This window comes from Antedon mediterranea, chromosome 5, assembly GCF_964355755.1.
Source record: "Antedon mediterranea chromosome 5, ecAntMedi1.1, whole genome shotgun sequence".
NCBI lineage: Eukaryota > Metazoa > Echinodermata > Crinoidea > Comatulida > Antedonidae > Antedon > Antedon mediterranea.
This window is the reverse complement of record NC_092674.1, coordinates 21,284,004-21,305,991: the sequence shown is the minus strand read 5'-3', so window position 1 is coordinate 21,305,991 and position 21,988 is coordinate 21,284,004. Positions and strand designations below refer to the sequence as shown.

General features: G+C 39.1%; 1 protein-coding gene across 1 annotated transcript in view; it reads left to right on the top strand.

Annotated features, from left to right (window-relative positions):
- LOC140049799 (multidrug resistance-associated protein 5-like) overlaps window positions 1-21,988 on the top strand; it is a 29,520-nt gene that overhangs the window by 4,404 nt on the left and 3,128 nt on the right. The gene's annotated exons all lie outside the window — the stretch shown is intronic.

The following is a 21,988-nucleotide window of genomic DNA, read 5'->3' as shown; positions in this document are numbered from 1 at the left end:
TTCACATTCACATGTATGGGGCGCAATATGTGTAATATTTTAATTAAATGATTTTATACTTATGGCTTAGATTAACTAGGGCTATGATTTATAGGGCTATAACTTCATTATAAACGGCATGGACCGAGATGACGATACATGGGTTGAGGCAAGTAGGGTCCAGTCAATTCAGAAAAATACAACTTGCCCTGGTCCATGCCGTCTAGCTATCATTTTACGCCATTTTAAAACGTTACTACAATTTAACGTTTTTTTAAATAAAAAATGCAATATAACAGGATGATATATAGGGCTATAATTACGTTATAAACGGCATAGACCGGGATGACGATACATGGGTTGGGGCAAGTAGTGTCCAGTCATTTCAGTAAAATACCACTTGCCCCGGTCCATGCCGTCTAGCTGTCATTTTACGCCATTTTAAAACGTTACCGGTACTACAAATTAATTTTTTAAAATAAAAAATGCAATATAACCGAATGATTTATAGGGCTATAATTACGTTATAAACGGCATGGACCGGGATGACAATACATGGGTTGGGGCTAGTAGGGTCCAGTCGTTTCAGAAATATACCACTTGCCCCGGTCCATGCCGTCTAGCTGCCATTTCACGCCATTTTAAAACCTTACTACAATTTAACGTTTTTATAAAAAATGCAATATAACCGGATGATATATAGGGCTATAATTACGTTATAAACGGAATGGACCGGGATGACGATACATGGATTGGGGCGAGTAGGGTCCAGTCATTTCAGAAATATACCTCTTACCCCGGTCCATGCCGTCTAGCTGTCATTTTACGCCATTTTAAAACGTTACTACAATTTAAGGTTTTCATAAAAAATACAATGTAAACGTATGATTTATAGGGCTATAATTACGTTATAAACGGCATGGACCGGGATGACGATACATGGGTTGGGGCAAGTAGGGTCCAGTCAATTCAGAAAAATACCACATGCCCCGGTCCATGCCGTCTAGCTATAATTTTACGCCATTTTAAAACGTTACTACAATTTAACGTGTTTTTTTATAAAAAATGCAATATAACCGAATGATTTATAGGGCTATAATTACGTTATAAACGGCATGGACCGGGATGACGATACATGGGTTGGGGCTAGTAGGGTCCAGTCGTTTCAGAAATATACCACTTGCCCCGGTCCATGCCGTCTAGCTGCCATTTCACGCCATTTTAAATCCTTACTACAATTTAACGTTTTTATAAAAAATGCAATATTACCGGATGATATATAGGGCTATAATTACGTTATAAACGGCATGGACCGGGATGACGATACATGGGTTGGGGCGAGTAGGGTCCAGTCATTTCAGAAATATACCTCTTACCCCGGTCCATGCCGTCTAGCTGTCATTTTACGCCATTTTAAAACGTTACTACAAATTAAGGTTTTCATAAAAAATGCAATGTAAACGTATGATGTATAGGGCTATAATTACGTTATAAACGGCATGGACCGGGATGACGATACATGGGTTGGAGCGAGTAGGGTCCAGTTATTTCAGAAAAATACTACTTGCCCCGGTCCATGCCGTCTAGCTGTCATTTAAAGCCATTTTAAAACGTTACCGGTACTACAATTTAATTTTTTTAAATACAAAATGCAATATAACCGAATGATTTATAGGGCTATAATTACGTTATAAACGGCATGGATCTGGATGACGATACATGGGTTGGAGCTAGTAGGGTCCAGTAGTTTCAGAAAAATACCACTTGACCCGGTCCATGCCGTCTAGCTGTCATTTTAAGCCATTTTAAAACGTTACCGGTACTACAATTTAATTTTTTTAAATACAAAATGCAATATAACCGAATGATTTATAGGGCTATAATTACGTTATAAACGGCATGGACCGGGATGACGATACATGGGTTGGGGCTAGTAGGGTCCAGTAGTTTCAGAAAAATACCACTTGCCCCGGTCCAGGCCGTCTAGCTGTCATTTTGCGCCATTTTAAACGTTACTACAATTTAATTTTTTTTTAAATAAAAAATGCAATATAACAGGATGATATATAGGGCTATAATTACGTTATAAACGGCATGGAACGGGATGACGATACATGGGTTGGGGCTAGTAGGGTCCAGTCGTTTCAGAAATATACCACTTGCCCCGGTCCATGCCGTCTAGCTGCCATTTCACGCCATTTTAAAACCTTACTACAATTTAACGTTTTTATAAAAAATGCAATATAACCGGATGATATATAGGGCTATAATTACGTTATAAACGGCATGGTCCATGCCGTCTAGCTGTCATTTTACGCCATTTTAAAACGTTACTACAATTTAAGGTTTTCATAAAAAATGCAATGTAAACGTATGATTTATAGGGCTATAATTACGTTATAAACGGCATGGACCGGGATGACGATACATGGGTTGGGGCAAGTAGGGTCCAGTCAATTCAGAAAAATACCACATGCCCCGGTCCATGCCGTCTAGCTATCATTTTACGCCATTTTAAAACGTTACTACAATTTAACGTGTTTTTTTATAAAAAATGCAATATAACCGAATGATTTATAGGGCTATAATTACGTTATAAACGGCATGGACCGGGATGACGATACATGGGTTGGGGCTAGTAGGGTCCAGTCGTTTCAGAAATATACCACTTGCCCCGGTCCATGCCGTCTAGCTGCCATTTCACGCCATTTTAAAACCTTACTACAATTTAACGTTTTTATAAAAAATGCAATATTACCGGATGATATATAGGGCTATAATTACGTTATAAACGGCATGGACCGGGATGACGATACATGGGTTGGGGCTAGTAGGGTCCAGTCGTTTCAGAAAAATACCACTTGCCCCGGTCCATGCCGTCTAGCTGTCATTTTACGCCATTTTAAAACGTTACTACAATTTAACGTATTTTTAAATAAAAAATGCAATATAACAGGATGATATATAGGGCTATAATTACGTTATAAACGGCATAGACCGGGATGACGATACATGGGTTGGGGCAAGTAGGGTCCAGTCATTTCAGAAAAATACCACTTGCCCCGGTCCATGCCGTCTAGCTCTCATTTTACGCCATTTTAAAATGTTACCGGTTCTATAATTTAATTTTTTTAAATAAAAAATGCAATATAACCAAATGATTTATAGGGCTATAATTACGTTATAAACGGCATGGACCGGGATGACGATACATGGGTTGGGGCTAGTAGGGTCCAGTCGTTTCAGAAATATACCACTTGCCCCGGTCCATGCCGTCTAGCTGCCATTTCACGCCATTTTAAAACCTTACTACAATTTAACGTTTTTATAAAAAATGCAATATAACCGGATGATATATAGGGCTATAATTACGTTATAAACGGCATGGACCGGGATGACGATACATGGATTGGGGCGAGTAGGGTCCAGTCATTTCAGAAATATAGCTCTTACCCCGGTCCATGCCGTCTAGCTGTCATTTTACGCCATTTTAAAACGTTACTACAATTTAAGGTTTTCATAAAAAATGCAATGTAAACGTATGATTTATAGGGCTATAATTACGTTATAAACGGCATGGACCGGGATGACGATACATGGGTTGGGGCAAGTAGGGTCCAGTCAATTCAGAAAAATACCACATGCCCCGGTCCATGCCGTCTAGCTATCATTTTACGCCATTTTAAAACGTTACTACAATTTAACGTGTTTTTTTATAAAAAATGCAATATAACCGAATGATTTATAGGGCTATAATTACGTTATAAACGGCATGGACCGGGATGACGATACATGGGTTGGGGCTAGTAGGGTCCAGTCGTTTCAGAAATATACCACTTGCCCCGGTCCATGCCGTCTAGCTGCCATTTCACGCCATTTTAAAACCTTACTACAATTTAACGTTTTTATAAAAAATGCAATATTACCGGATGATATATAGGGCTATAATTACGTTATAATCGGCATGGACCGGGATGACGATACATGGGTTGGGGCTAGTAAAGTCCAGTCGTTTCAGAAAAATACCACTTGCCTCGGTCCATGCCGTCTAGCTGTCATTTTACGCCATTTTAAAACGTTACTACAATTTAACGTTTTTTTAAATAAAAAATGCAATAAAACAGGATGATATATAGGGCTATAATTACGTTATAAACGGCATAGACCGGGATGACGATACATGGGTTGGGGCTAGTAGGGTCCAGTCGTTTCAGAAATATACCACTTGCCCCGGTCCATGCCGTCTAGCTGCCATTTCACGCCATTTTAAATCCTTACTACAATTTAACGTTTTTATAAAAAATGCAATATTACCGGATGATATATAGGGCTATAATTACGTTATATACGGCATGGATCGGGATGACGATACATGGGTTGGGGCTAGTAGGGTCCATTCGTTTTAGAAATATACCACTTGCCCCGGTCCATGTCGTCTAGCTGCCATTTCACGCCATTTTAAAACCTTACTACAATTTAACGTTTTTATAAAAAATGCAATATAACCGAATGATTTATAGGGCTATAATTACGTTATAAACGGCATGGATCTGGATGACGATACATGGGTTGGAGCGAGTAGGGTCCAGTTATTTCAGAAAAATACCACTTGCCCCGGTCCATGCCGTCTAGCTGTCATTTAAAGCCATTTTAAAACGTTACCGGTACTACAATTTAATTTTTTTAAATACAAAATGCAATATAACCGAATGATTTATAGGGCTATAATTACGTTATAAACGGCATGGATCTGGATGACGATACATGGGTTGGAGCTAGTAGGGTCCAGTAGTTTCAGAAAAATACCACTTGACCCGGTCCATGCCGTCTAGCTGTCATTTTAAGCCATTTTAAAACGTTACCGGTACTACAATTTAATTTTTTTAAATACAAAATGCAATATAACCGAATGATTTATAGGGCTATAATTACGTTATAAACGGCATGGACCGGGATGACGATACATGGGTTGGGGCTAGTAGGGTCCAGTAGTTTCAGAAAAATACCACTTGCCCCGGTCCAGGCCGTCTAGCTGTCATTTTGCGCCATTTTAAACGTTACTACAATTTAATTTTTTTTTAAATAAAAAATGCAATATAACAGGATGATATATAGGGCTATAATTACGTTATAAACGGCATGGAACGGGATGACGATACATGGGTTGGGGCTAGTAGGGTCCAGTCGTTTCAGAAATATACCACTTGCCCCGGTCCATGCCGTCTAGCTGCCATTTCACGCCATTTTAAAACCTTACTACAATTTAACGTTTTTATAAAAAATGCAATATAACCGGATGATATATAGGGCTATAATTACGTTATAAACGGCATGGTCCATGCCGTCTAGCTGTCATTTTACGCCATTTTAAAACGTTACTACAATTTAAGGTTTTCATAAAAAATGCAATGTAAACGTATGATTTATAGGGCTATAATTACGTTATAAACGGCATGGACCGGGATGACGATACATGGGTTGGGGCAAGTAGGGTCCAGTCAATTCAGAAAAATACCACATGCCCCGGTCCATGCCGTCTAGCTATCATTTTACGCCATTTTAAAACGTTACTACAATTTAACGTGTTTTTTTATAAAAAATGCAATATAACCGAATGATTTATAGGGCTATAATTACGTTATAAACGGCATGGACCGGGATGACGATACATGGGTTGGGGCTAGTAGGGTCCAGTCGTTTCAGAAATATACCACTTGCCCCGGTCCATGCCGTCTAGCTGCCATTTCACGCCATTTTAAAACCTTACTACAATTTAACGTTTTTATAAAAAATGCAATATTACCGGATGATATATAGGGCTATAATTACGTTATAAACGGCATGGACCGGGATGACGATACATGGGTTGGGGCTAGTAGGGTCCAGTCGTTTCAGAAAAATACCACTTGCCCCGGTCCATGCCGTCTAGCTGTCATTTTACGCCATTTTAAAACGTTACTACAATTTAACGTATTTTTAAATAAAAAATGCAATATAACAGGATGATATATAGGGCTATAATTACGTTATAAACGGCATAGACCGGGATGACGATACATGGGTTGGGGCAAGTAGGGTCCAGTCATTTCAGAAAAATACCACTTGCCCCGGTCCATGCCGTCTAGCTCTCATTTTACGCCATTTTAAAATGTTACCGGTTCTATAATTTAATTTTTTTAAATAAAAAATGCAATATAACCAAAAGATTTATAGGGCTATAATTACGTTATAAACGGCATGGACCGGGATGACGATACATGGGTTGGGGCTAGTAGGGTCCAGTCGTTTCAGAAATATACCACTTGCCCCGGTCCATGCCGTCTAGCTGCCATTTCACGCCATTTTAAAACCTTACTACAATTTAACGTTTTTATAAAAAATGCAATATAACCGGATGATATATAGGGCTATAATTACGTTATAAACGGCATGGACCGGGATGACGATACATGAATTGGGGCGAGTAGGGTCCAGTCATTTCAGAAATATAGCTCTTACCCCGGTCCATGCCGTCTAGCTGTCATTTTACGCCATTTTAAAACGTTACTACAATTTAAGGTTTTCATAAAAAATGCAATGTAAACGTATGATTTATAGGGCTATAATTACGTTATAAACGGCATGGACCGGGATGACGATACATGGGTTGGGGCAAGTAGGGTCCAGTCAATTCAGAAAAATACCACATGCCCCGGTCCATGCCGTCTAGCTATCATTTTACGCCATTTTAATACGTTACTACAATTTAACGTGTTTTTTTATAAAAAATGCAATATAACCGAATGATTTATAGGGCTATAATTACGTTATAAACGGCATGGACCGGGATGACGATACATGGGTTGGGGCTAGTAGGGTCCAGTCGTTTCAGAAATATACCACTTGCCCCGGTCCATGCCGTCTAGCTGCCATTTCACGCCATTTTAAAACCTTACTACAATTTAACGTTTTTATAAAAAATGCAATATTACCGGATGATATATAGGGCTATAATTACGTTATAATCGGCATGGACCGGGATGACGATACATGGGTTGGGGCTAGTAGGGTCCAGTCGTTTCAGAAAAATACCACTTGCCTCGGTCCATGCCGTCTAGCTGTCATTTTACGCCATTTTAAAACGTTACTACAATTTAACGTTTTTTTAAATAAAAAATGCAATAAAACAGGATGATATATAGGGCTATAATTACGTTATAAACGGCATAGACCGGGATGACGATACATGGGTTGGGGCAAGTAGGGTCCAGTCATTTCAGTAAAATACCACTTGCCCCGGTCCATGCCGTCTAGCTGTCATTTTACGCCATTTTAAAACGTTACCGGTACTACAATTTAATTTTTTAAAATAAAAAATGCAATATAACCGAATGATTTATAAGGCTATAATTACGTTATATACGGCATGGATCGGGATGACGATACATGGGTTGGGGCTAGTAGGGTCCATTCGTTTTAGAAATATACCACTTGCCCCGGTCCATGTCGTCTAGCTGCCATTTCACGCCATTTTAAAACCTTACTACAATTTAACGTTTTTATAAAAAATGCAATATAACCGAATGATTTATAGGGCTATAATTACGTTATAAACGGCATGGATCTGGATGACGATACATGGGTTGGAGCGAGTAGGGTCCAGTTATTTCAGAAAAATACCACTTGCCCCGGTCCATGCCGTCTAGCTGTCATTTAAAGCCATTTTAAAACGTTACCGGTACTACAATTTAATTTTTTTAAATACAAAATGCAATATAACCGAATGATTTATAGGGCTATAATTACGTTATAAACGGCATGGATCTGGATGACGATACATGGGTTGGAGCTAGTAGGGTCCAGTAGTTTCAGAAAAATACCACTTGACCCGGTCCATGCGTCTAGCTGTCATTTTAAGCCATTTTAAAACGTTACCGGTACTACAATTTAATTTTTTTAAATACAAAATGCAATATAACCGAATGATTTATAGGGCTATAATTACGTTATAAACGGCATGGACCGGGATGACGATACATGGGTTGGGGCTAGTAGGGTCCAGTAGTTTCAGAAAAATACCACTTGCCCCGGTCCAGGCCGTCTATCTGTCATTTTGCGCCATTTTAAACGTTACTACAATTTAATTTTTTTTTAAATAAAAAATGCAATATAACAGGATGATATATAGGGCTATAATTACGTTATAAACGGCATGGAACGGGATGACGATACATGGGTTGGGGCTAGTAGGGTCCAGTCGTTTCAGAAATATACCACTTGCCCCGGTCCATGCCGTCTAGCTGCCATTTCACGCCATTTTAAAACCTTACTACAATTTAACGTTTTTATAAAAAATGCAATATAACCGGATGATATATAGGGCTATAATTACGTTATAAACGGCATGGTCCATGCCGTCTAGCTGTCATTTTACGCCATTTTAAAACGTTACTACAATTTAAGGTTTTCATAAAAAATGCAATGTAAACGTATGATTTATAGGGCTATAATTACGTTATAAACGGCATGGACCGGGATGACGATACATGGGTTGGGGCAAGTAGGGTCCAGTCAATTCAGAAAAATACCACATGCCCCGGTCCATGCCGTCTAGCTATCATTTTACGCCATTTTAAAACGTTACTACAATGTAACGTGTTTTTTTATAAAAAATGCAATATAACCGAATGATTTATAGGGCTATAATTACGTTATAAACGGCATGGACCGGGATGACGATACATGGGTTGGGGCTAGTAGGGTCCAGTCGTTTCAGAAATATACCACTTGCCCCGGTCCATGCCGTCTAGCTGCCATTTCACGCCATTTTAAAACCTTACTACAATTTAACGTTTTTATAAAAAATGCAATATTACCGGATGATATATAGGGCTATAATTACGTTATAAACGGCATGGACCGGGATGACGATACATGGGTTGGGGCTAGTAGGGTCCAGTCGTTTCAGAAAAATACCACTTGCCCCGGTCCATGCCGTCTAGCTGTCATTTTACGCCATTTTAAAACGTTACTACAATTTAACGTATTTTTAAATAAAAAATGCAATATAACAGGATGATATATAGGGCTATAATTACGTTATAAACGGCATAGACCGGGATGACGATACATGGGTTGGGGCAAGTAGGGTCCAGTCATTTCAGAAAAATACCACTTGCCCCGGTCCATGCCGTCTAGCTCTCATTTTACGCCATTTTAAAATGTTACTGGTTCTACAATTTAATTTTTTTAAATAAAAAATGCAATATAACCAAATGATTTATAGGGCTATAATTACGTTATAAACGGCATGGACCGGGATGACGATACATGGGTTGGGGCTAGTAGGGTCCAGTCGTTTCAGAAATATACCACTTGCCCCGGTCCATGCCGTCTAGCTGCCATTTCACGCCATTTTAAAACCTTACTACAATTTAACGTTTTTATAAAAAATGCAATATAACCGGATGATATATAGGGCTATAATTACGTTATAAACGGCATGGACCGGGATGACGATACATGGATTGGGGCGAGTAGGGTCCAGTCATTTCAGAAATATAGCTCTTACCCCGGTCCATGCCGTCTAGCTGTCATTTTACGCCATTTTAAAACGTTACTACAATTTAAGGTTTTCATAAAAAATGCAATGTAAACGTATGATTTATAGGGCTATAATTACGTTATAAACGGCATGGACCGGGATGACGATACATGGGTTGGGGCAAGTAGGGTCCAGTCAATTCAGAAAAATACCACATGCCCCGGTCCATGCCGTCTAGCTATCATTTTACGCCATTTTAAAACGTTACTACAATTTAACGTGTTTTTTTATAAAAAATGCAATATAACCGAATGATTTATAGGGCTATAATTACGTTATAAACGGCATGGACCGGGATGACGATACATGGGTTGGGGCTAGTAGGGTCACGTCGTTTCAGAAATATACCACTTGCCCCGGTCCATGCCGTCTAGCTGCCATTTCACGCCATTTTAAAACCTTACTACAATTTAACGTTTTTATAAAAAATGCAATATTACCGGATGATATATAGGGCTATAATTACGTTATAATCGGCATGGACCGGGATGACGATACATGGGTTGGGGCTAGTAGGGTCCAGTCGTTTCAGAAAAATACCACTTGCCTCGGTCCATGCCGTCTAGCTGTCATTTTACGCCATTTTAAAACGTTACTACAATTTAACGTTTTTTTAAATAAAAAATGCAATAAAACAGGATGATATATAGGGCTATAATTACGTTATAAACGGCATAGACCGGGATGACGATACATGGGTTGGGGCAAGTAGGGTCCAGTCATTTCAGTAAAATACCACTTGCCCCGGTCCATGCCGTCTAGCTGTCATTTTACGCCATTTTAAAACGTTACCGGTACTACAATTTAATTTTTTAAAATAAAAAATGCAATATAACCGAATGATTTATAGGGCTATAATTACGTTATATACGGCATGGATCGGGATGACGATACATGGGTTGGGGCTAGTAGGGTCCAGTCGTTTTAGAAATATACCACTTGCCCCGGTCCATGCCGTCTAGCTGCCATTTCACGCCATTTTAAAACCTTACTACAATTTAACGTTTTTATAAAAAATGCAATATAACCGGATGATATATAGGGCTATAATTACGTTATAAACGGCATGGACCGGGATGACGATACATGGATTGGGGCGAGTAGGGTCCAGTCATTTCAGAAATATACCTCTTACCCCGGTCCATGCCGTCTAGCTGTCATTTTACGCCATTTTAAAACGTTACTACAATTTAAGGTTTTCATAAAAAATGCAATGTAAACGTATGATTTATAGGGCTATAATTACGTTATAAACGGCATGGACCGGGATGACGATACATGGGTTGGGGCAAGTAGGGTCCAGTCAATTCAGAAAAATACCACATGCCCCGGTCCATGCCGTCTAGCTATCATTTTACGCCATTTTAAAACGTTACTACAATTTAACGTGTTTTTTTATAAAAAATGCAATATAACCGAATGATTTATAGGGCTATAATTACGTTATAAACGGCATGGACCGGGATGACGATACATGGGTTGGGGCTAGTAGGATCCAGTCATTTCAGAAATATACCACTTGCCCCGGTCCATGCCGTCTAGCTGCCATTTCACGCCATTTTAAAACCTTACTACAATTTAACGTTTTTATAAAAAATGCAATATTACCGGATGATATATAGGGCTATAATTACGTTATAAACGGCATGGACCGGGATGACGATACATGGGTTGGGGCTAGTAGGGTCCAGTCGTTTCAGAAAAATACCACTTGCCCCGGTCCATGCCGTCTAGCTGTCATTTTACGCCATTTTAAAACGTTACTACAATTTAACGTTTTTTTAAATAAAAAATGCAATATAACAGGATGATATATAGGGCTATAATTACGTTATAAACGGCATAGACCGGGATGACGATACATGGGTTGGGGCAAGTAGGGTCCAGTCATTTCAGAAAAATACCACTTGCCCCGGTCCATGCCGTCTAGCTGTCATTTTAAGCCATTTTAAAACGTTACCGGTACTACAATTTAATTTTTTAAAATAAAAAATGCAATATAACCAAATGATTTATAGGGCTATAATTACGTTATAAACGGCATGGACCGGGGTGACGATACATGGGTTGGGGCTAGTAGGGTCCAGTCGTTTCAGAAATATACCACTTGCCCCGGTCCATGCCGTCTAGCTGCCATTTCACGCCATTTTAAAACCTTACTACAATTTAACGTTTTTATAAAAAATGCAATATAACCGGATGATATATAGGGCTATAATTACGTTATAAACGGCATGGACCAGGATGACGATACATGGATTGGGGCGAGTAGGGTCCAGTCATTTCAGAAATATACCTCTTACCCCGGTCCATGCCGTCTAGCTGTCATTTTACGCCATTTTAAAACGTTACTACAATTTAAGGTTTTCATAAAAAATGCAATGTAAACGTATGATTTATAGGGCTATAATTACGTTATAAACGGCATGGACCGGGATGACGATACATGGGTTGGGGCAAGTAGGGTCCAGTCAATTCAGAAAAATACCACATGCCCCGGTCCATGCCGTCTAGCTATCATTTTACGCCATTTTAAAACGTTACTACAATTTAACGTGTTTTTTTATAAAAAATGCAATATAACCGAATGATTTATAGGGCTATAATTACGTTATAAACGGCATGGACCGGGATGACGATACATGGGTTGGGGCTAGTAGGATCCAGTCATTTCAGAAATATACCACTTGCCCCGGTCCATGCCGTCTAGCTGCCATTTCACGCCATTTTAAAACCTTACTACAATTTAACGTTTTTATAAAAAATGCAATATTACCGGATGATATATAGGGCTATAATTACGTTATAAACGGCATGGACCGGGATGACGATACATGGGTTGGGGCTAGTAGGGTCCAGTCGTTTCAGAAAAATACCACTTGCCCCGGTCCATGCCGTCTAGCTGTCATTTTACGCCATTTTAAAACGTTACTACAATTTAACGTTTTTTTAAATAAAAAATGCAATATAACAGGATGATATATAGGGCTATAATTACGTTATAAACGGCATAGACCGGGATGACGATACATGGGTTGGGGCAAGTAGGGTCCAGTCATTTCAGAAAAATACCACTTGCCCCGGTCCATGCCGTCTAGCTGTCATTTTAAGCCATTTTAAAACGTTACCGGTACTACAATTTAATTTTTTTAAATAAAAAATGCAATATAACCAAATGATTTATAGGGCTATAATTACGTTATAAACGGCATGGACCGGGGTGACGATACATGGGTTGGGGCTAGTAGGGTCCAGTCGTTTCAGAAATATACCACTTGCCCCGGTCCATGCCGTCTAGCTGCCATTTCACGCCATTTTAAAACCTTACTACAATTTAACGTTTTTATAAAAAATGCAATATAACCGGATGATATATAGGGCTATAATTACGTTATAAACGGCATGGACCGGGATGACGATACATGGATTGGGGCGAGTAGGATCCAGTCATTTCAGAAATATACCTCTTACCCCGGTACATGTCGTCTAGCTGTCATTTTACGCCATTTTAAAACGTTACTACAATTTAAGGTTTTCATAAAAAATGCAATGTAAACGTATGATGTATAGGGCTATAATTACGTTATAAACGGCATGGACCGGGATGACGATACATGGGTTGGGGCAAGTAGGGTCCAGTCAATTCAGAAAAATACCACATGCCCCGGTCCATGCCGTCTAGCTATCATTTTACGCCATTTTAAAACGTTACTACAATTTAACGTGTTTTTTTATAAAAAATGCAATATAACCGAATGATTTATAGGGCTATAATTACGTTATAAACGGCATGGACCGGGATGACGATACATGGGTTGGGGCTAGTAGGGTCCAGTCGTTTCAGAAATATACCACTTGCCCCGGTCCATGCCGTCTAGCTGCCATTTCACGCCATTTTAAAACCTTACTACAATTTAACGTTTTTATAAAAAATGCAATATAACCGGATGATATATAGGGCTATAATTACGTTATAAACGGCATGGACCGGGATGACAATACATGGGTTGGGGCGAGTAGGGTCCAGTCATTTCAGAAATATACCTCTTACCCCGGTCCATGCCGTCTAGCTGTCATTTTACGCCATTTTAAAACGTTACTACAAATTAAGGTTTTCATAAAAAATGCAATGTAAACGTATGATGTATAGGGCTATAATTACGTTATAAACGGCATGGACCGGGATGACGATACATGGGTTGGAGCGAGTAGGGTCCAGTTATTTTAGAAAAATACCACTTGCCCCGGTCCATGCCGTCTAGCTGTCATTTAAAGCCATTTTAAAACGTTACCGGTACTACAATTTAATTTTTTTAAATACAAAATGCAATATAACCGAATGATTTATAGGGCTATAATTACGTTATAAACGGCATGGATCTGGATGACGATACATGGGTTGGAGCTAGTAGGGTCCAGTAGTTTCAGAAAAATACCACTTGACCCGGTCCATGCCGTCTAGCTGTCATTTTAAGCCATTTTAAAACGTTACCGGTACTACAATTTAATTTTTTTAAATACAAAATGCAATATAACCGAATGATTTATAGGGCTATAATTACGTTATAAACGGCATGGACCGGGATGACGATACATGGGTTGGGGCTAGTAGGGTCCAGTAGTTTCAGAAAAATACCACTTGCCCCGGTCCATGCCGTCTAGCTGTCATTTTAAGCCATTTTAAAACGTTACCGGTACTACAATTTAATTTTTTTGAATACAAAATGCAATATAACCGAATGATTTATAGGGCTATAATTACGTTATAAACGGCATGGACCGGGATGACGATACATGGGTTGGGGCTAGTTAGGGTCCAGTAGTTTCAGAAAAATACCACTTGACCCGGTCCATGCCGTCTAGCTGCCATTTCACGCCATTTTAAAACCTTACTACAATTTAACGTTTTTATAAAAAATGCAATATAACCGGATGAAATATAGGGCTATAATTACGTTATAAACGGCATGGACCGGGATGACGATACATGGGTTGGGGCGAGTAGGGTCCAGTCATTTAAGAAAAATACATCTTACCCCGGTCCATGCCGTCTAGCTGTCATTTTACGCCATTTTAAAACGTTACTACAATTTAAGGTTTTCATTAAAAAATGCAATGTAAACGTATGATTTATAGGGCTATAATTACGTTATAAACGGCATGGACCGGGAAGACGATACACGGGTTGGGGCAAGTAGGGTCCAGTCAATTCAGAAAATACCACTTGCCCCGGTCCATGCCGTCTAGCTATCACTTTACGCCATTTTAAAACATTAATACAATTTAACGTCTTTTTTTATAAAAAAAATGCAATATAACCGAATGATTTATAGGGCTATAATTACGTTATAAACGGCATGGACCGGGATGACGATACGTGGGTTGGGGCTAGTAGGGTCCAGTCGTTTCAGAAATATACCACTTGCCCCGGTCCATGCCGTCTAGCTGCCATTTCACGCCATTTTAAAATGTTACTACAATTTAACGTTTTTTAAAATAAAAAATGCAATATAACAGGATGATATATAGGGCTATGATTACGTTATAAACGGCATGGACCGGGATGACGATACATGGGTTGGGGCGAGTAGGGTCCAGTCATTGCATAAAAATACCACTTTTCCCGGTCCATGCCATCTAGCTGTCATTTTACGCCATTTTAAAACGTTACCGTTACTACAATTTAACGTTTTTTAAAATAAAAAATGCAATATAAACGCATGATTTATAGGGCTATAATTACGTTATAAACGGCATGGACCGGGATGACGATACATGGGTTGGGGCTAGTAGGGTCCAGTAGTTTCAGAAAAATACCACTTTACCCGGTCCATGCCGTCTAGCTGCCATTTTACGACATATTAAAACGTTACTACAATTTAACGTTTTTATAAAAAATGCAATATAAACGGATGATATATAGGGCTATAATTACGTTATAAACGGCATGGACCGGGATGACGATACATGGGTTGGGCGAGTAGGGTCCAGTCATTATAGAAAAATACCACTTGTCCCGGTCCATGCCGTTTGGCTATCATTTTACGCCATTTTAAAACATTAATACAATTTATCGTCTTTTTTTATAAAAAATGCAATATAACCGAATGATTTATAGGGCTATAATTACGTTATAAACGGCATGGACCGGGATGACGATACATGGTTTGGGGCGAGTAGGGTCCAGTTATTATAGAAAAAGACCACTTGCCCCTGTCCATACCGTCTAGCTGCCATTTTACGCCATTTTAAAACGTTACTACATTGCATTTTTTATGAAAACCTTAAATTGTAGTAACGTTTTAAAATGGCGTAAAATGACAGCTAGACGGCATGGACCGGGGCAAATGGTATTTTTCTGAAATGACTGGACCCTACTCGCCCCAATCCATGTATCGTCATCCCGGTCCATGTCGTTTATAACGTATTTATATCCCTATAAATCATTCGGTTATATTGCATTTTTTATTTAAAAAAACTTAAATTGTAGTAACGTTTTAAAATGTCGTAAAATGACAGCTAGACGGCATGGACCGAGGCAAGTCGTATTTTTCTGAATTGACTGGACCCTACTCGCCCCAACCCATGTATCGTCATCCCGGTCCATGCCGTTTATAACGTAATTATAGCCCTATTATATCATGCATTTATATTGCATTTTTTATTTAAAAAAATGTTAAATTGTAGTAACGTTTTAAAATGGCGTAAAATGACAGCTAGACGGCATGGACCGGGGCAAGAGATAATTTTCTGAAATGACTGGACCCTACTCTCACCAACCCATGTATCGTAATCCCGGTCCATGCCGTTTATAACGTAATTATAACCCTATAAATCATCCGGTTATATTGCATTTTTTATAAAAAAAACGTTAAATTTTACTAACGTTTTAAAATGGCGTAAAATGATAGCTAGACGGCATGGACCGGGGCAAGTGGTATTTTTCTGAAATGACTGGACTCTACTCGCTCCAACCCATGTATCGTCATCCCGGTCCATGCCGTTTATAACGTAATTATAGCCCTATATATCATCCGGTTATATTCTATTTTTAATTTAAAAAAAACTTAAATTGTAGTAAGGTTTTAAAATGGCGTGAAATGGCAGCTAGACGGCCTGGACCGGGTCAAGTGGTATTTTTCTGAAACTACTGGACCCTACTAGCCCCAACCCATGTATCGTCATCCCGGTCCATGCCGTTTATAACGTAATTATAGCCCTATAAATCATTCGGTTATATTGCATTTTGTATTTAAAAAAATTTAATTGTAGTACCGGTAACGTTTTAAAATGGCTTAAAATGACAGCTAGACGGCATGGACCGGGGCAAGTGGTATTTTTCTGAAATGACTGGACCCTACTCGCCCCAACCCATGTATCGTTATCCCGGTCCATGCCGTTTATAACGTAATTATAGCCCTATACATCATACGTTTACATTGTATTTTTTATGAAAACCTTAAATTGTAGTAACGTTTTAAAATGGCGTAAAATGACAGCTAGACGGTATGGACCGGGGTAAGAGGTATATTTCTGAAAAGACTGGACCCGACTCGCCCCAACCCATGTATCGTCATCCCGGTCCATGCCGTTTATAACGTAATTATAGCCCTATATATCATCCGGTTATATTCTATTTTTCATTAAAAAAAACTTAAATTGTAGTAAGGTTTTAAAATGGCGTGAAATAGCAGCTAGACGGCCTGGTCCGGGTCAAGTGGTATTTTTCTGAAACTACTGGACCCTACTAGCCCCAACCCATGTATCATCATCCCGGTCCATGCCGTTTATAACGTAATTATAGCCCTATAAATCATTCGGTTATATTGCATTTTCTATTTAAAAAAATTAAATTGTAGTACCGGTAACGTTTTAAAATGGCTTAAAATGACAGCTAGACGGCATGGACCGGGGCAAGTGGTATTTTTCAGAAATGACTGGACCCTACTCGCCCCAACCCATGTATCGTTATCCCGGTCCATGCCGTTTATAACGTAATTATAGCCCTATACATCATACGTTTACATTGCATTTTTTATGAAAACCTTAAATTGTAGTAACGTTTTAAAATGGCGTAAAATGACAGCTAGACGGCATGGACCGGGGTAAGAGGTATATTTCTGAAATTACTGGACCCTACTCGCCCCAACCCATGTATCGTCATCCCGGTCCATGCCGTTTATAACGTAATTATAGCCCTATATATCATCCGGTTATATTGCATTTTTTATAAAAACGTTAAATTGTAATAAGGTTTTAAAATGGCGTGAAATGGCAGCTAGACGGGATGGCCCGGGTAAAGTGGTATTTTTCTGAAACTACTGGACCCTACTAGCCCCAACCCATGTATCGTCATCCCGGTCCATGCCGTTTATAACTTAATTATAGCCCTATATATCATCCTGTTATATTGCATTTTTTATTTTAAAAAACGTTCAATTGTAGTAACGTTTTAAAATGGCGTAAAATGATATCTAGACGGCATGGACCGGGGCAAGTGGTATTTTTCTGAATTGATTGGACCCTACTTGCCTCACCCATGTATCGTCATCCCGGTCCATGCCGTTTATAACGTAATTTTATAGCCCGATATTTCGTCCGGTTATATTGCATTTTTTATAAAAACGTTAAATTGTAGTAAGGTTTTAAAATGGCGTAAAATGACAGCGAGACGGCATGGACCGGGGCAAGTGGTATTTTTCTGAAATGACTGGACCCTGCTAGCCCCAGGCCATGTATCGTCATCCCGGTCCATGCCGTTTATAACGTAATTATAGCCCTATATACCATCCGGTTATATTGCATTTTTCATAAAAACGTTAAAGTGTAGTAACGTTTTAAAATGGCGTAAAATGGCAGCTAGACGGCATGGACCGGTTCAAGTGGTATTTTTCTGAAACGACTGGACCCTACTAGCCCCAACCCATGTATCGTCATCCCGGTCCATGCCGTTTATAACGTAATTATATCCTTATAAATCATTCGGTTATATTGCATTTTTTATTTAAAAAAACTTAAATTGTAGTAACGTTTTAAAATGGCGTAAAATGATAGCTAGACGGCATGGACCGGGGCAAGTGGTATTTTTCTGAAATGACTGGACCCTGCTAGCCCCAGGCCATGTATCGTCATCCCGGTCCATGCCGTTTATAACGTAATTATAGCCCTATATACCATCCGGTTATATTGCATTTTTCATAAAAACGTTAAAGTGTAGTAACGTTTTAAAATGGCGTAAAATGGCAGCTAGACGGCATGGACCGGTTCAAGTGGTATTTTTCTGAAACGACTGGACCCTACTAGCCCCAACCCATGTATCGTCATCCCGGTCCACGCCGTTTATAACGTAATTATATCCTTATAAATCATTCGGTTATATTGCATTTTTTATTTAAAAAAACTTAAATTGTAGTAACGTTTTAAAATGGCGTAAAATGATAGCTAGACGGCATGGACCGGGGCAAGTTGTATTTTTCTGAAATGACTGGACCCTACTCGCCCCAACCCATGTATCGTCATCCCGGTCCATGCCGTTTATAACGTAATTATAGCCCTATTATATCATGCGTTTATATTGCATTTTTTATTTTAAAAACGTTAAATTGTAGTAACGTTTTAAAATGGCGTAAAATGACAGCTAGACGGCATGGACCGGGGCAAGTGGTATTTTTCTGAAATAACTGGACCCTACTCGCCCCAACCCATGTATCGTCATCCCGGTCCATGCCGTTTATAACGTAATTATAGCCCTATATATCATCCGGTTATATTACATATTTTATTTTTAAAAAACGTAAATTGTAGTAACGTTTTAAAATGGCAGCTAGACGGCATGGACCGGGGCAAGAGGTATGTTTCTGTAATTACTGGACCCTACTCGCCCCAACCCATGTATCGTCATCCCGGTCCATGCCGTTTATAACGTAATTATAGCCCTATATATCATCCGGTTATATTGCATTTTTTATAAAAAAAAAAAATTAAATTGTAGTAACGTTTAAAATGGCGCAAAATGACAGCTAGACGGCATGGACCGGGGTAAGAGGTATTTTTCTGAAATGACTGGACCCTACTAGTCCCAACCCATGTATCGTCATCCCGGTCCATGCCGCCTATAACGTAATTGTAGCCCTATATATCATCCGGTTATATTGCATTTTTTATAAAAACGTTAAATTGTAGTAAGGTTTTAAAATGGCGTAAAATGACAGCGAGACGGCATGGACTGGGGCAAGTGGTATTTTTCTGAAATGACTGGACCCTTCTAGCCCCAGCCCATGTATCGTCATCCCGGTCCATGCCGTTTATAACGTAATTATAGCCCTATATACCATCCGGTTATATTGCATTTTTCATAAAAACGTTAAATTGTAGTAACGTTTTAAAATGGTGTAAAATGGCAGCTAGACGGCATGGACCGGGTCAAGTGGTATTTTTCTGAAACGACTGGACCCTACTAGCCCCAACCCATGTATCGTCATCCCGGTCCATGCCGTTTATAACGTAATTATATCCTTATAAATCATTCGGTTATATTGCATTTTTTACTTAAAAAAATTAAATTGTAGTAACGTTTTAAAATGGCGTAAAATGATAGCTAGACGGCATGGACCGGGGCAAGTTGTATTTTTCTGAAATGACTGGACCCTACTCGCCCCAACCCATGTATCGTCATCCCGGTCCATGCCGTTTATAACGTAATTATAGCCCTATTATATCATGCGTTTATATTGCATTTTTTATTTTAAAAACGTTAAATTGTAGTAACGTTTTAAAATGACGTAAAATGACTGCTAGACGGCATGGACCGGGGCAAGTGGTATTTTTCTGAAATTACTGGACCCTACTCGCCTCAACTCATGTATCGTCATCCTGGTCCATGCCGTTTATAACGTAATTATAGCCCTATATATCATCCGGTTATATTACATATTTTATTTTTTAAAAACGTAAATTGTAGTAACGTTTTAAAATGGCAGCTGGACGGCATGGACCGGGGCAAGAGGTATGTTTCTGTAATTACTGGACCCTACTCGCCCCAACCCATGTATCGTCATCCCGGTCCATGCCGTTTATAACGTAATTATAGCCCTATATATCATCCGGTTATATTGCATTTTTTATTTTAAAAAAAAATTAAATTGTAGTAACGTTTAAAATGGCGCAAAATGACAGCTAGACGGCATGGACCGGGGTAAGAGGTATTTTTCTGAAATGACTGGACCCTACTAGTCCCAACCCATGTATCGTCATCCCGGTCCATGCCGCCTATAACGTAATTGTAGCCATATATATCATCCGGTTATATTGCATTTTTTATAAAAACGTTAAATTGTAGTAAGGTTTTAAAATGGCGTGAAATGGCAGCTAGACGGGATGGCCCGGGTAAAGTGGTATTTTTCTGAAACTACTGGACCCTACTAGCCCCAACCCATGTATCGTCATCCCGGTCCATGCCGTTTATAACTTAATTATAGCCCTATATATCATCCTGTTATATTGCATTTTTTGTTTAAAAAAACGTTCAATTGTAGTAACGTTTTAAAATGGCGTAAAATGATATCTAGACGGCATGGACCGGGGCAAGTGGTATTTTTCTGAAACGACAGGACCCTACTAGCCCCACCCATGTATCGTCATCCCGGTCCATGCCGTTTATAACGTAATTATAGCCCTATATTTCTTCCGGTTATATTGCATTTTTTATAAAAACGTTAAATTGTAGTAAGGTTTTAAAATGGCGTGAAATGGCAGCCAGACGGCATGGACCGGGTCAAGTGGTATTTTTCTGAAACTACTGGACCCTACTAGCCCCAACCCATGTATCGTCATCTCGGTCCATGCCGTTTATAACGTAATTATAGCCCTATAAATCATTCGATTATATTGCATTTTTTATTTTAAAAAATTAAATTGTAGTACCGGTAACGTTTGAAATGGCGTAAAATGACAGCTAGACGGCATGGACCGGTGCAAGTGGTATTTTCTGAAATGACTGGACCCTACTCGTCCCAACCCATGTATCGTCATCCCGGTCCATGCCGTTTATAACGTAATTATAGCCCTATATTTCATCCGGTTATATTGCATTTTTTATAAAAACGTTAAATTGTAGTAAGGTTTTAAAATGGCGTGAAATGGCAGTTAGACGGCATGGACCGGGTCAAGTGGTATTTTTCTGAAACGACTGGACCCTATTTGCCCCAATCCATGTATCGTTATCCCGGTCCATGCCGTTTATAACGTAATTATAGCCCTATAAATCATTCGGTTATATTGCATTTTATATAAAAAAAAAACGTTAAATTGTAGTAACGTTTTAAAATGGCGTAAAATGATAGCTAGACAGCATGGACCGGGGCAAGTGGTATTTTACTGAAATGACTGGACCCTACTCGCCACAACCCATGTATCGTCATCCCGGTC